Raw genomic sequence first — 15448 nt, 5'->3', positions numbered from 1 at the left:
CAAAACTAGAAGAAACAATCCTAAACTGTGTATTTTACCAAAAAAGAGCTCACATAGCCAAAGCAAGACTAAGCAAAAAGAACAAATCTGGAGGCATCACATTACCCAACTTCAAACTATACTACAAGATTATAGTTACCAAAACAGCATGGTACTCGTATAAAAATAGGCACATAGATCAATGGAATAGAATAGAGAACACAGAAATAAAGACAAATATATACAGCCACCTGATCTTTGACAAAGCAAACAAAAATGTAAAATGGGGAAAGGACACCCCTATTCAACAAATGGTGCTGGGATAATTGGCAAGCCAAATGTAGAAGAATGAAGCTGGATCCTCATCTCTCATCTTACATAAAAATCAACTACAGGTGGATAAAAGACTTAAATCTAAGACTTGAAACCATAAAAATTCTAGAATATAGCATGAGGAAAACTTTTCTAGACATTGCCTTAGGCAAAGAGTTCATGATGAAGAACCCAAAGGCAAATGCAACAAAAACAAAGATAGATTGATGGAACCTAATTAAACCAAAAATCTTCTGCACAGCAAAAGAAATTATTAGCAGAGTAAACAGACAACCCACAGACTGGGAGAAAATCTTTGCAAACTATGCATCTGACAAAGAACTAATATCCAGAATCTACAAGGAACTCAAACAAATCAGCAAGAAAAAAATAATAATCCCATCAAAAAGTAGGCAAAGGACATGAATAGACAATTATCAAAAGAAGATATACACTAATTATCAGGGGAATGCAGATCAAAACCACAATGAGGTACTACCATACTCTTGGAAAAATGATTATAATTAAATAATAAAAGAATAACAGTGGTTGGTGTGGATGTGGTGAAAAAGGAACACTTTTACACTGCTGGTAGGAATGTAAACTAGTACAACTACTATGGAAAACACTATGGATATTCCTTAAAGAACTAAAAGTAGAACTACCATTTGATACAGCAATCTCACTGCTCGAGATCTACCCAGAGGAAAAAAAAATCATTATATGAAGAAGAAACTTGTACATGTATGTTTATAGGAACACAATTTGCACCTGCAAAAATACTGAACCAGACCAAATGCCCATCAACCAATGAGCACATAGAGAAAATGTGATATATATACACAGACACAGACACAGACACAGACACACACACGCAGACACATACAGACACAGACACACACACACAGACACACACCCCATGGAATACTACTACTCAGCCATAGAAAGGAACAAAATAATGGCATTCTCAGCAATGTGGATGGAGTTGGATACTGTTATTCTAAATGAAGTAACTCAGGAAAGGAAAACCAAACATTGTATGTTCTCACTTATAAGTGGGAGCTAAGCTATGAGGATACAAAGGCATAAAAATGATATACTAGACTTTGCACACTCAGGGGGAAGAGTGGGAGGGGTGTGAGGGATAAAAGACTACACACTGGGTTCAGTGTACACTGCTTGGGTGACGGAAGCACCCAAATCTCAGAAATCAGCACTAAAGAACTTTTCCACACAGCCAAACTCCATCTGTTCCCCCCCAAACTCTTGAAATTTTAAAAAAAGCATATAAGAATTATTTTATAAGAAATCAAAGTAAAATCACTAAAACATAATATAATAGGTATCTTAGTTAATGAATACTTTCATCAAAATAATATTAATGGAAAATTGTTAAATGAATATTGCTTAATATTATTTACTTAAAAGTCTTTTATCAACCATTTCAGATGGTAAAATATAGTTATCAACATACTATGTCACTCATTTTTTTTTCATTAAATTCTTCATTTAATGAACAAGTATGTATGCCCCAAATATAATAAGCACTCTGAAAAATGTTGCAAATTTTGAGACTATTCCAAGGGTAGAGTGGGGAAGTCTTCCTTGAGAAACCTTCCCTGAGAAAATAACTTTGGAGTGGCTGATCTCTGAATTATAGAAACTGTTGATGTGGGAAGGAGTTGTTGAGTAGGATAAAGCACCTTCTGTTAAAAGCACCAGCATGCACAAAGGCATGGAAAAAAATTAGGATAGAAGAAAAGGCTGAGGGATCTGAAGCACAGAAAGAATGGGACTAAACTGCAAATTGAGGCTGGGCAGGTAAATTATACGATGATACATAGATTTGTTATAGATGTTAGTGCTTATCTATTAGAAATGTGGTTCTTTCAAGGATTTCACAAACAGCCATGGGTAGTAGCATTTGGATTTTGCAGTGACTGTTTTGGCACATGGAGAGATCAGATTGAAGGGGAAAGTCCAAATATGTAGACATAAATTTAAAGTTTTTGGGGTATTTTTGTTTGTTTTTCTTGAAACATACAGAAAGAAAAAAAGTGCATATGTGTTTGTAATTAACAAACAGTAAAGATGACAACAAATTATGAACAACATCTGCCTAATAACATAATATGGCTCAAAACAAGAGAGTGTGTTAAGATTAAACATTAACTTCTCTAAATCTCACATAGAATACGTACATCTTTAAAAGTAAATGCTTTGGGAGGCCGAGGCGGGCGGATCACGAAGTCAGGAGATCGAGACCATCCTGACTAACACAGTGAGACCCCGTCTCTACTAAAAATACAAAAAAAATGTAGCCGGGCGTGGTGGCGGGCGCCTGTAGTCCCAGCTACTCAGGAGGCTGAGGCAGGAGAATGGCGTGAACCGGGGGGCGGAGCTTGCAGTGAGCCGAGATCGCACCACTTTACTCCTGTCTGGGCGACAGAGCCAGACTAGGTCTCAAAAAAAAAAAAAAAAAAAAAAAAAAAAAGAAAGAAAGAAAAGAAAATGCTGCATTTCTGAAAGGCTTATCTGATGTTCCCTTTATTAGTAGAACAAGATCCAAGGGTTTGAAGGAATCAAAGGGAAAGCAGGGAGTAGCAGTCACTGGTGCTGCTCAGTTCCACATTTCGGAGTGGAGAGTAGCAAGGGACACCTTTGTCGTAGGATAACCGCTTCCTTTCTAATAAGCGAACCTGCTAGGAAAAAAAAAAAAAAGAAGATGTTTGAAAGGTGGGAGAGGAAATGACATAGTATTAGAAGATTAAAACCAGAGGAGCTGTGAGTTAAGGAGCTTCACAAGGAGGCATACAAACCTCTACCTGCAAAATCTTAGTGTAGAACTGCACCCAGTGACAAAGAATACAGCAGATTTGTGGTTCATCATGACAAGTCAGACATGAAATTGTAGATGGCCTCAGGAGAGTCTCCTGCCTCTCACTAGATTTCAGACTTTGACTAAATGCTGTCATTCACAGTTCAGAAGGGAACAAGCACAGGGTCACTGCAGAGGTATAGCAAATGAAACTAAACAAAAGAAAGTAAGCAAACATAGCAAACACATACAAATGTATGACAATAACAACAAAAAAAATGGAAAGAAAGGAAGATAAAAGCAACATCTGTCAAGTTTTAGCTTCGGACTCAAAGGAAGGATTTAGAATGCAGGTTTCTACGAACATGTAGCATTTGTGAGACTATGTATGTTTGTATATTTATTTTACAAGATATCAGAAAGAGTTTAAAGAGACACCCCTCCCCCAAAACAGAATCAAAGTGAACTGAAATATCTCAGGAGGAAATGGAAGAGAATAATAAAACCATTTCAGAGTTAAAGGAAAATTTATCCAAAAGTACAATGAACTTGGCTGAAAGCACAGTTATAATCAAGGATTAGAGAAATGAGAAAAGTCACAAAAACAAAGGGAAGAATAAAGTAGAGTAAATATTATTTGAGGAAATAGTTCTGCAAGATATGCAAATAAAATCAACAGACACATTATTTACGTTTTCAGAAAAAAAATACCATGTGAAAAAAATATTTAGGTGGATGATAAAATTGCCTTTTCTAAATAGTAAGGGCAGTTCAGCTCTCACAAAATTTGATACAGAAACAGTAATACTGTATCACACACTCTGAGATTTGGAACTTAAATATTGATTATAATAATTTTGAAAAGCACATAGCCAGAAAACCTGATTTCTTTAGACTTCATATGATGCTAGGAGACAACATGGGACAATCTAAGAATCTCATTTCCAACTTAGTTTCTCTCAGGTCATTATTCTCAAATTCATAAGACTTGGGAAAGATAAATCCCTTCCTGAGTTTTCAATGAAACTATATTGCTCAATAACAAATTAGAGGAAACCAAGGGATAATCATAATAAAATTAAAGAGATCAGGAACAAACATAGCATGATATCAAAAGACATGCTATGATCTGACCTACTGAAATAAATTAAGACTGATTCTTGTTCTGTTTTTTGTACTTCTCTGAATTTTATGATAAGCTCATGCCATTTTTGCCTGAAGTAAATATTTTAATTTTGGGGTATGAATATAGGGGAGCTAGTTAAAATGCAGCTGTCATATTTCAGACACACATGTCCTCAGGCTAAGAACATAATAATAGGTATAGATAGGTGTGGACAGATACATGAGAGGCAAGAGGTAAAATTGATCGGCACTATTAATGGAATGATATAGTATGTGATGGAGAGGGAAGTGACAAGAAAAACTTCTATATTCCAGGCTGGTACATCTTGTTGGATGGTTCCTTGTAATAGGAGATGTCAGAAAAAGACCAAAGTTTGGAGGATTAGGTTAGATATAACAATTTAAAGTATAATTTGACTCCAAGGTAGCGATTATCAAACTCCAGAGTGCAATGACTCATTTTGACTGGCAAAAATATCTTGAAAATTTTTTCTCCTCCCCGAAGCCCACATAAGAGTAAATATATTATTATTATTGCATACAGTAATATTGATAATTACTGCTGCAATTGGTAATTGGCATGCAGACTCTAGTTTGTGAATCCCTGGTCTAGAATATCTACTTTCTAGATCTCTTCTTAGATATCTTAGAAAAAAAATGGTCTTCCACCATCAGTTTATATGGTATTTACAGCACAGTCTTTGATAATCACGAAAAATTTTTGACAACTGTGCACGTATGTAGAAAACCATAGAACCTTAATAGAAAGCATGCGGCACAAATCTGCTAGGATTTTTAAACTTGATGATGTTTGAGTCCAGTAAACATGTCTTCTAGAGGTAGTCAAATTACACTGTTGCCTTGTTTGGATGCTCTATTTTAGAGTGCTTGGAAATCTTTCTTCTTGGTAACTTTTATCCTTTGAAATGATACATCTATTTGTTGCTTTATGGTGACCTAATATGTGACAATAACTAACATTTATATACCCCCTTATATATTTTCTGATTCTAGAATTCTAGTTTATATCTGGTTAATTTTAACTGAAAATTAGTATTGTGGGATATACTTTTAGGTGAGCAAAAAGGTTGGGGGAAGAAGGGGAACTTTCTTATCCCACTTTAATCTAAACATTTAACTGCAATTTTTTCTCCCTAGGGTATAATGAACTCTTTTCCTTCCTTAGTTGTTAAGGGTCAAATCTTAACATCATTAGAAACTTGAAGTTAGCAGAGGTCTTAATAAAATGCTATTTTTTGTTAAACTTCATTACCTAATGTATCTATATAATATATAAGATGACTTAAGAGAGTAACATATGCAGTTTAGGAGCTAAAATATCAAAATTTACCCTCATAATTTAATAAGTTATGTTGTTTGCATGTAGCTAATTTTTATCATTTTCTTTTCTTTCTTTTCTTTCTTTCTTTTTTTTTTTTTTGAGACAGAGTGAGACTCTGGAGTGCAGTGGCGTGATCTCTCGGCTCACTGCAACCTCCAACTCCTGGGTTCAAGCGATTCTCCTGCCTCAGCTTCCTGAGTAGCTGGGATTACAGGCACACACCACCACACCATGCTACTTTTTGTATTTTTAGTAGAGATGAGTTTCACCATGTTGGCTAGGCTGGTCTCGAACTCCTGACTTCAGGTAATCTACCGGCCTCAGCCTCCCAAAGTGCTGAAATTACAGGATTACAGGCGCCAGCCACTGTGTCCAGACTTAACTTTTACAATTTTCTTAAAAACCTCTTAGTGAAACTGCAAATAGAGAAAGCTTTGAAAGAAAGAAAATGCGAATGTTCTTAACAGAGTAATTAGCAGCTGAAAGAATGTTTAAGAATAGGACATGAATAAAGTAATCAGGAAATCATAAAGGCAATTAAGTTTTTATGCAATTATTATTATTTTTGGAGAATGGCCAATTATAATAATTTTTTTTAATGCAGCCCATATCATATTTAAGCTACAAAACGTATTAGATCATATGAATATTTTTAAGCTCAGGCAAAATTAATTCCAGTATCTTTAAATGTACATATCTTCTTCAATTATAATCATGTTGAATCCTAAAGATACCATTTTATTTTGGTCTTTAAAGAAATTAATGGCATACCTCCAATATCGTTAGCCAACATTGAAGTCAAATAAGCTTTAGTTTATGATAAGAGATACTGAGCCAGAGAATATGAATTCTAATTAGAAACAAATAAAGTTGAAATGGTAATTTGAAACCACTCTATATGTAACTTACTATCACAGTTGCAAATTTTACATCACTTAGCAATCGTACATCATTTAGCACTTGAAAAAAAGAACATGCACACATGCAGTTTTATCTTCTTTGCACCAAAATTTCTAGGACAAAATAGAGATGTTTTTCCTATAAAAATGTTGTCCACTGGGTATTGACTTATTAAATAACAATAACAAAAAATTCAGTTGATGAACTGGAGCAATGCATCTGAGAAATTTCACTTATTTGGGATTTTATTTTTTCCTACACAAATAGAAATCCTTATTGAATTCAACCACTTGGGAAAATCATCAGCTAATGTATGTTGGAATTGAAGTTTTACATAGATCTATTATTATTGGCTGACTTAAAAGAAAAATGGTCACTATATGTGCTTATTTCATCATAAAGTGGAGAGAAATATAAAGAAAAAATGAGGATTATTTATAATCTACAACTAAGAAATAATCATTAGAAACTCACATAGATTTCATCCATAAATTCATTATATTCCACTATTATATTTTAATCAACCTCTCTAATTATCAATTGTGATATTTGAGTTACTTTATTCTGCATTGCATTTCTTGTTTAGAGTCTGAGAGGACAAAACACACAGCAACATTTCACATCTCAGGCATTTAGGTAGCAGTTATCATCCCTAGATGGTAAATTTGGATAATATGATGTTCATAGTACAGCTCTCTTTTGGTTCTGATAATTGGTATCCCAAGCATCTACTCATCACTACTTTTATATAAAATATTTTATAATATGTGCAAAACGAAGTATTTTATTATGCATACAAAACAATAATTAAACACTAGCATATTCCTTCCTATATATTTTCCTTTTCCACATTACGCTTTAGTTTTTATTCAGAAGTTGTCTGGGTATTCACTCTACTCTAGATTACCACTATTTACTATTTTCTTTAGTGTCTATTGTTCCAAAATTACTCACATTCTGCTTTGCCCTGTTTTCATTTCAGGTTGTGCTTAATGATGCCACTATCTAAAGGTTAGAATTTGTTAATTAATTTAGGAAAATTTGCTTATTTGTTGCTATTATTTCTATAGATATTGATAATGTACTGATGCTGCCATTGTCTGAATCATAAAACTGCACAAAATAAAATGAAGATTTTCTAGTTCTCAATCTTCTCACTCACAATAGTCCCACTTTGTGGTTCAAACCTTTAATCATGTCATTATTATTAGCTGCCACTCTTCTGAAAACTCAGTTTCAAACAGCAATTCTATGACCAATATCTTCTAAACAACAAGTTCCCCTACCCGGGCTCTCAAAACACTCCAGTTATTCAACTTGAAGGCATCCTCAGACTTACTCACCATCTGTAAGCCTTGATCACTTGTATCACTTGCTTAGATAGATATAATGTCCTCCTTCTTCTAATTATTCTACTTTATTATTTATTTTATACACTGGATAGAAAGTGCTTCATCACACGGACTTTATCTTCTTTATAGCATACACAATTCTTTGTTTTATTTATTTATATATTCATGTAGTTTTCTTTCATTATTTATTTTTAGCTCCAACTCGTTACAATGTTAACTTCATGTGGCAGGGACTTTGCCTATCTTAATCACTGCTGAATCTCTAGGGCTGGGAGCAACACCAGGCACACAGTAAACACTTAACAAGTACTTCTTGACCAATTGAGTAAACCAAGCTCAAAGGAAAGGAGTTATTAGTCATTCATTAACTTAGTTCAAATACTTATTTTGTCAATTCAAAAAAATTTGAAACATTAGGGATATCCTAATGTTTGAAACATATAGATATCCATATCTATCTCCCTTTGATATGGATAAAAAGCATTGGATTCTAGCATTTCTAATCTTCACATATAATGCTTTCCCATAAGAAAAATATTATCAAGCTTGCTTTCTTAGGTTTTGCCATTTTCAGATGTTTATAAATAATTCTAAATAATAGTCTAAGGCAATTGTCATCTCTTAGAAGCTTAGATTTTTAACTTAACCTTTTCTGAAGTGGTATCTTTTAAAAAGGCTTCCTTTTATAGCAAGTATTAATATTAAATAAAATAAGTCTACTTAAAACTATTTTAAAAATTTCATGTGATAATTTATTCATATTAGTGCCTTAGTAAATTAGGGGTGTCATAGCAATAAACAGTAGACTGGGTGGCTTAAACAGCAACAATTTATTTTCTTACAATTCTGGAAGCTGGTAAATCTAAGATGAAGATGGTGGTAGAGTCAGTGTCTAGTGAGGCCTATTTCCTTGGCTTGCAGGTCTCTCTGCCTTTATGCAATATCTTCACATGGTCTTTCCTTAGTAAACACCCTTGAAGAGAAGCAGCGCTTTTTCTATCTCTTCTCCTAAGGTCACTAATCCTAATAGATTAGGATCCTATCCTTCGAACTCATTTAATCTCAATTCCCTCCTAAGAGCCCTATTTCCAAATACAATCATACTGGGTGTTAGGGCTTCCACATATGAATTGTGGGGGACAATTGAGTCGGTTGCATATCAATAATTCAATAGAAGTAGATATTAATGACTTAAAATGCAGCAACTCCAGTGCCTTTGACTCTGCTGTGTGAAAGTTCAAACAGACACAACCTAACATCTATCAATCACTGTGTCAAGAGCAAAGATCTACAGCTGACATGTCTCTGCGACTCTATGTGCATGAATCTGATCCACCCAATTCAGAAAGTCAGGCATTCAGAAATTTGAGTATATAGATGATTGACTCTACTCTTTATTGTTTAGGGGTCTGTATAGAGACAGAACAAATTTACATGAAAGAGTCATATTCCTCACTGAAAGTTAAGAACCTTTCATGCAAATAAAATGTACTCATAATTTGCAAAACTATAGTTCTTCCATAAATTTTTTTTCTAAGTCATTGACTCAGGTTTTTATGTATGTATGTGCTAGAGACTATGCTATTATATATTTTTGATAAAAATAGTGAAAATATATACTGAATATACTGAAAGGTACATTCTCTGAATATGATCTATACCCTCCTCTATGTTCTTACAGTAATTTAATGGAAACATATTAAATCATATCATTCAGTCATTCGTTCACAAAATACTTTTTGTATGTTTTCTATATAATGAACCATAGATGTCATTATTAGATATTTTCTTCTTATATATTACACACAGCATTTCATTGAAGTATATATTGTGTAGAAAATTAGTAATTTTATTGAGAACATTTTATTTGGTTTGAGATATAGAAGTTTAGAGAGTTGAAGGATGATTATGCTAATAAGCCAAAATGTATATAAGGAGCTCCAAAAGCAAATTAATCCTTTTGTCTTCTCCTGTGCAGTGAAAATAACACAGCACCTGAGTAGGTAGATACTTACTTCTGCCAGAAATCAGATAAATGTTATTGAAAAATTAATAACGCGTGTCTTTAGCACAGGAATTATCAGAGAAGTATTTGAGTGATAGATGCTAGGCAAGTCTGGAATCCAGATAGACAAAAAGTAATCAGTCAGGATTCTCCGTGTAACAAATAGCCACATCTTGGTGGTTTACAATAAAAATCCTTTATTTCTTGTTCAGCATCTGCTATTCATTTGGGGTGGATTTGCTTTAAGTTGTGAATATACACTTCAGCCAAGGCAGCTGTGATTAAGACTGTTGATGGAACCTAGCTTGACTTCTGGTTACAGATGTGGTTCAGTTTTCTTCTGTGTGTCTTCATTCCAGGTGAAGGAATAACAGACACCCAGAGGAAAATCCTCTCATAGTGATCATCAGAGTACAATAATCCACACACATGTTAAACTTTCCTTGCATCACATCTGTTACTATTTCGATGGCCAAAATGAAATGTACACCTAAGCCAACATCAAGTAGTCAAGAAAGCACACTCCTTCCATGGCGGAAAGGGGGATCCAGGATGAATATATTCTGAAAGAAATTTAATTTTTATAGTATACCCAATTGTTCAAAAATATTTACTTCTCTTTCTCATGAGAAATCACATACCCTGTTTTCAAGGAAGATACAGAAAAGGTCTTATTCAAAAGTCTCATTCAATCATGACGTCAAGCTCACAGTCTAGGATCTTGTAATTTACATCAAGCCTAGATTTTGCTCCGCTTGAGTCATAAACTGATGAACTAAAAATAAAAGTTATTTGCTCTCATATACCCAGCATAAAATGATGGAACAGAGGCAGGATAACTACATTACAATCTGTAAAGGAGAGATTATGGCATTCCCCAATCCAAACAAATTCTAAAGTTCTACTGGATAAATATTTATAAGATTCTCCTGTGTTATAAGGGAGAGGTTCCTAGATTACACTCCAGTTCCCTTCCTGGGAGTGGTTTTCCAATTTACAGTTTTCCACAGTTCTTGGGTCCACTTTCTGGGGGGAAGTGGGGGCACAGCTTCATTTTTCATCATCTCTCTTGGTCATTTCTTTTATTATTATTTTATACCTTTAGTTCTGGGATACATGTGCAGAATGTGCAGGTTTATTACGTAGGTGTACATGTGCCATGTTGGTTTGCTGCATCCATCAACCTGTCATCTAGGTTTTAAGTCCTGCTTGCATTATGTATTTCTCCTAATGCTCTCCCTCCCCTTGCCTTCCACCCCACAACAGGCCCCGGTGTGTGATGTTGCCCTCCCTGTGTCCATGTATTTTCATTGTTCAACTCCCACTTATGACTGAGAACATACGGTGTTTGGTGCTCTGTTCCTGTGTTAGTTTGCTGAGAATGATGGTTTCCTACTTCATCCATGTCCCTGCAAATGACATGAACTCATCCTTTTTTATGGCTGCATAGTATTCCATGGTGCCTATGTGCCACATTTTCTTTATCCAGTCTATCATTGGTGGGCATTTGGATTGGTTTCAAGTGTTTGCTATTGTAAATAGTGCTGCAATAAACTTATGTGTGTATGTGTATTTATAGTAGAATGATTTATAATTCTTTGGGTATATACTCAGTAATAGAATTGCTGGGGTAAATGCTATTCCTGGTTCTAGATCCTTGAGGAATCACCACACTGTCTTCCACAATGGTTGAACTAATTTACATTCCCATCAACAATGTAAAAGCATTCCTATTTCTCCGCATCCTCTCCAGCATCTGTTGTTTCCTGACTTTTTAATGATCGCCGTTCTAAGTGGCATGAGATGGTATCTCATTTGAGTTTTGATTTGCATTTCTCTAATGACCAGTGATGATGAGCTTTTTTCAGATGTTTATTGGGCACATGTGTATCTTATTTTGAGAAGGATCTGTTCATATCCTTTTCTCACTTTTTGATGGCATTATTTGTTTTTTACTTTAAATTTGTTTTAAGTTCCTTGTAGATTCTGGATACTAGAACTTTGTCAGATGGATGGATTGCAAAAATTTTCTCCCATTCTGTAGGTTGCCTATTCACTCTGATGATAGTGTCTTTTGCTGTGCAAAAGCTCTTTAGTTTAATTAGATTCCATTTGTTAATTTTGGCTTTCATTGCAATTGCTTTTGGTGTTTTACTCATGAAGTCTTTGCCTATGCCTATGTCCTGAATGGTATTGTCTAGGTTTTCTTCTAGGGTTTTTATGGCTTTGGGTTATCTTGAGTTAGTTTTTGTGTAAGGTGTAAGGAAGGGGTCCAGTTTCAGTTTTCTGCATATGGTTGGCCAGTTTTCCCAGCAACATTTATTAAGTAAGGAATTCTTTCCCTATTGCTTGTTTTTGTCTTGTTTGTTGAACATCAGATGGTTGTAGATGTATGGTGGTATTTCTGAGGTCTCTGTTCTGTTCCATCAGTCTATATCTCTGTTTTGGTACCAGTACCATGCTGTTTTGGTTACTGTAGCCTTGTAGTGTGTTTTCAAGTCAGATAGCATGATGCCTCCAGCTTTGTTCTTTCTGCTTAGGATTGTATTGGCTATACTGGCTTGTTTTTGTTTCCATATGAAATTTAAAGTAGTATTTTCTAATTCTGTGAAGAAAGCCAATGGTAGCTTGATGGGCAGTTACTTTGGGCAGTATGGCCATTTTCATAATATTCATTCTTTCTATCCATGAGCATGGAATGTTTTTCCATTTGTTTTTGTCCTCCCTTATGTTCTTGAGCAGTCATTTGTAATTCTCCTTGAAGAGTTCCTTCATGTTCCTTGTAAGTTGTATTCCTAGATTTTTTTTTTTTTTTTTTTGGTAGCAATTGTGAATGGGAGTTTATTCATGATTTGGCTCTCTGTTTGTCTATTATTGGTGTATAGAAATGCTTGTGATTTTTCCACATTGATTTTATATCCTGAGACTTTGCTGAAGTTGTTTATCAGCTTAAGGAGTTTTTGGGCTGAGATGATGGGGTTTTCTAAATATACAATCATGTCATCTGTAAACAGAGACAATTTGACTTCCTGTCTTTCTACTTGAATACCCTTTATTTCTTTCCCTTGCCTGACTGCCTTGGTCAGAACTTCCAATACTATGTAAAATAGGAGTGGTGAGAGAGGGCATCCTTGTCTTGTGCCAGTTTTCAAAGGGAATGCTTCCAGGTTTTGCCCATTAAGTATTATATTGGCTATGGGTTTGTAATAAATAGCTCTTATTATTTTGAGGTATGTTCCATTAACACTTAGTTTATTGAGTGTTTTTTAGCATGAAGCAGTGTTGAATTTTATCAACAGCCTTTTCTGCATTTATTGAGGTAATCATGTCATTTTGTAATTTGTTCTGTTTATGTGATGGATTACATTTATTGATTTACATATGTTGAACCAGCCTTGCATCCCAAGGATGAAGCAGACTTGATCATGGTGGATAAGCTTTTTGATGTGCTGCTGGATTCAGTTTACCAGTATTTTCTTGAGGATTTTCACATCGATGTTCATCAGGGATATTGGCCTGAAATTTTCTTTTTTGTTGTGTCTCTGCCAGGTTTTGGTATCAGGATGATGCTTGCCTCATAAAATGAGTTAGGGAGAAGTTCCACCTTTTCTATTTCTTGGAATAGTTTCAGAAGGAATGGTATCAGCTCCTCTTTGTACCTCTGGTAGAATTCAGCTGTGAATCCGTCTGGTCCTGGGCTGTTTTTGGTTGGTAGGCTATTAATGACTGCCTCAATTTCAGAACTTGTTATTGGTCTATTCAGGGATTCAACTTCTTCCTGGTTGAATCTTAGGACGGTGTATGTGTCCAGGAATTTATCCATTTCTTCTAATTTTCTAGTTTATTTGTGTTGAGGTGTTTATAGCATTTTCTGATGGTAGTTTGTATTTCTGTGGGATCAGCGGTGATATCCCCTTTATCATTTTTTATTGTGTCTATTTGATTCTTCTCTCTTTTTTTCTTTATTAATCTGGCCAGTGGTCTATCTCTTTTGTTAATCTTTCCAGAAAAACCAGCTCCTGAATTAATTGATTTTTTTGAAGGTTTTTTTGTGTCTCTATCTCCTCCAGTTCTGATTTGATCTCAGTTATTTCTTGTCTTCTGGTAGCTTTTGAATTTGTTTTCTCTTACTTCTCTAATTCTTTCACCTGTGATGTTAGGGTGTCAATTTTAAATCTTTTTTGCTTTCTGATGTGGACATTTAGTGCTACAAATTTCCCTCTTAATACTGCTTTAGCTGTGTCCCAGAGATTCTGGTACATTGTGCCTTGTTCTCATTGGTTCTAAAGAACTTATTTATTTCTGCCTTAATTTTGTTATTTGCCCAGTAGTCATTCAGGAGCACGTTGTTCAGTTTCCATGTAGTAGTGCAGTTTTTAGTGAGTTTCTTAATCCTGATTTGATTGCACTGTGGTCTCAGAGACTGTTTGTTATGATTTCCGTTCTTTTGCATTTGCTGAGGAGTGTTTTACTTCCAATTATGTGGTCGATTTTAGAATAAGTGCTATGTGTTGCTGAGAAGAATGTATATTCAGTTGATTCAGGATGATGAGTTCTGTAGATGTCTATTAGGTCCATTTGGTTCAGAGCTGAGTTCAAGTCCTGAATATCCTTTTTAATTTTCTCTCTTGTTGATCTGTTTAATATTGACAGTGGGGTGTTAAAGTCTCCCACTATTATTGTGTGGGAGTCTATGTCTCTTTGTAGGTCTCTAAGAACTTGCTTTATGAATCTGGGTGCTCCTGTATTGGATGCACATATATTTAGAATAGTTAGTCCTTCTTGTTGAATCAATCCCTTTACCATTATGTAATGCCCTTATTTGTCATTTTTGATCTTTGTTGGTTTAAAGTCTTTTATCAGAGACTAGGATTGCAACCCCTGCTTTTTTTTTTTTTTTTTGAATTTTCATTTTCTTGGTATATATTCCTCCATCTTTTTATTTTGAGCCTATGTGTGCCTATGTGTACATATGAGGTGGGTCTTCTAAATACAGCACACTGATGGCTCTTGACCCTTTATTGAATTTGCCAGTCTGTGTCTTTTAATTGGGGCATTTAGCTTGTTTACTTTTCAAGTTCATATTGTTATTTGTGAATTTGATCCTGTCATTATGATGCTAGCTGGTAATTTTGCACATAAGTTGATGCAGTTTCTTCACAGTGTTGTTGGTCTTTATATTTTTGTATGTTTTTTCAGTGGCTGGTACTTATTTTTCCTTGCCATATTTAGTGCTTCCTTCAGGAGCTCTTGTAAGGCAGGGCTGGTGGTGAGAAAATCCCTCAGCATTTGCCTGTCTGTAAAGGATTTTATTTCTCCTTCACTTATGAAACTTGGTTTGGCTGGATAGGAAATTTTGGGTTGAAAATTCTTTTCTTTAAGAATGTTGAATATTGGCCCCCACTCTCTTCTGGCTTGTAGGATTTTTGCATAGAGATCCGCTGTTAGTCTGATGGGCTTCCCTTTGTTGGTAACCTGACCTTTCTCTCTGGCTGCTCTTAACATTTTTTCCTTCGTTTCAACCTTGGAGAATCTAAGGATTATGTCTTGGGGTTGCTCTTCTCAAGGAGTATCTTAGTGCTGTTTCCTGTATTTCCTGAATTTGAATTTGAATG

The sequence above is a fragment of the Macaca nemestrina genome, chromosome 5 (assembly GCF_043159975.1).
Source record: "Macaca nemestrina isolate mMacNem1 chromosome 5, mMacNem.hap1, whole genome shotgun sequence".
NCBI lineage: Eukaryota > Metazoa > Chordata > Mammalia > Primates > Cercopithecidae > Macaca > Macaca nemestrina.
This window is presented reverse-complemented; position numbering follows the sequence as displayed.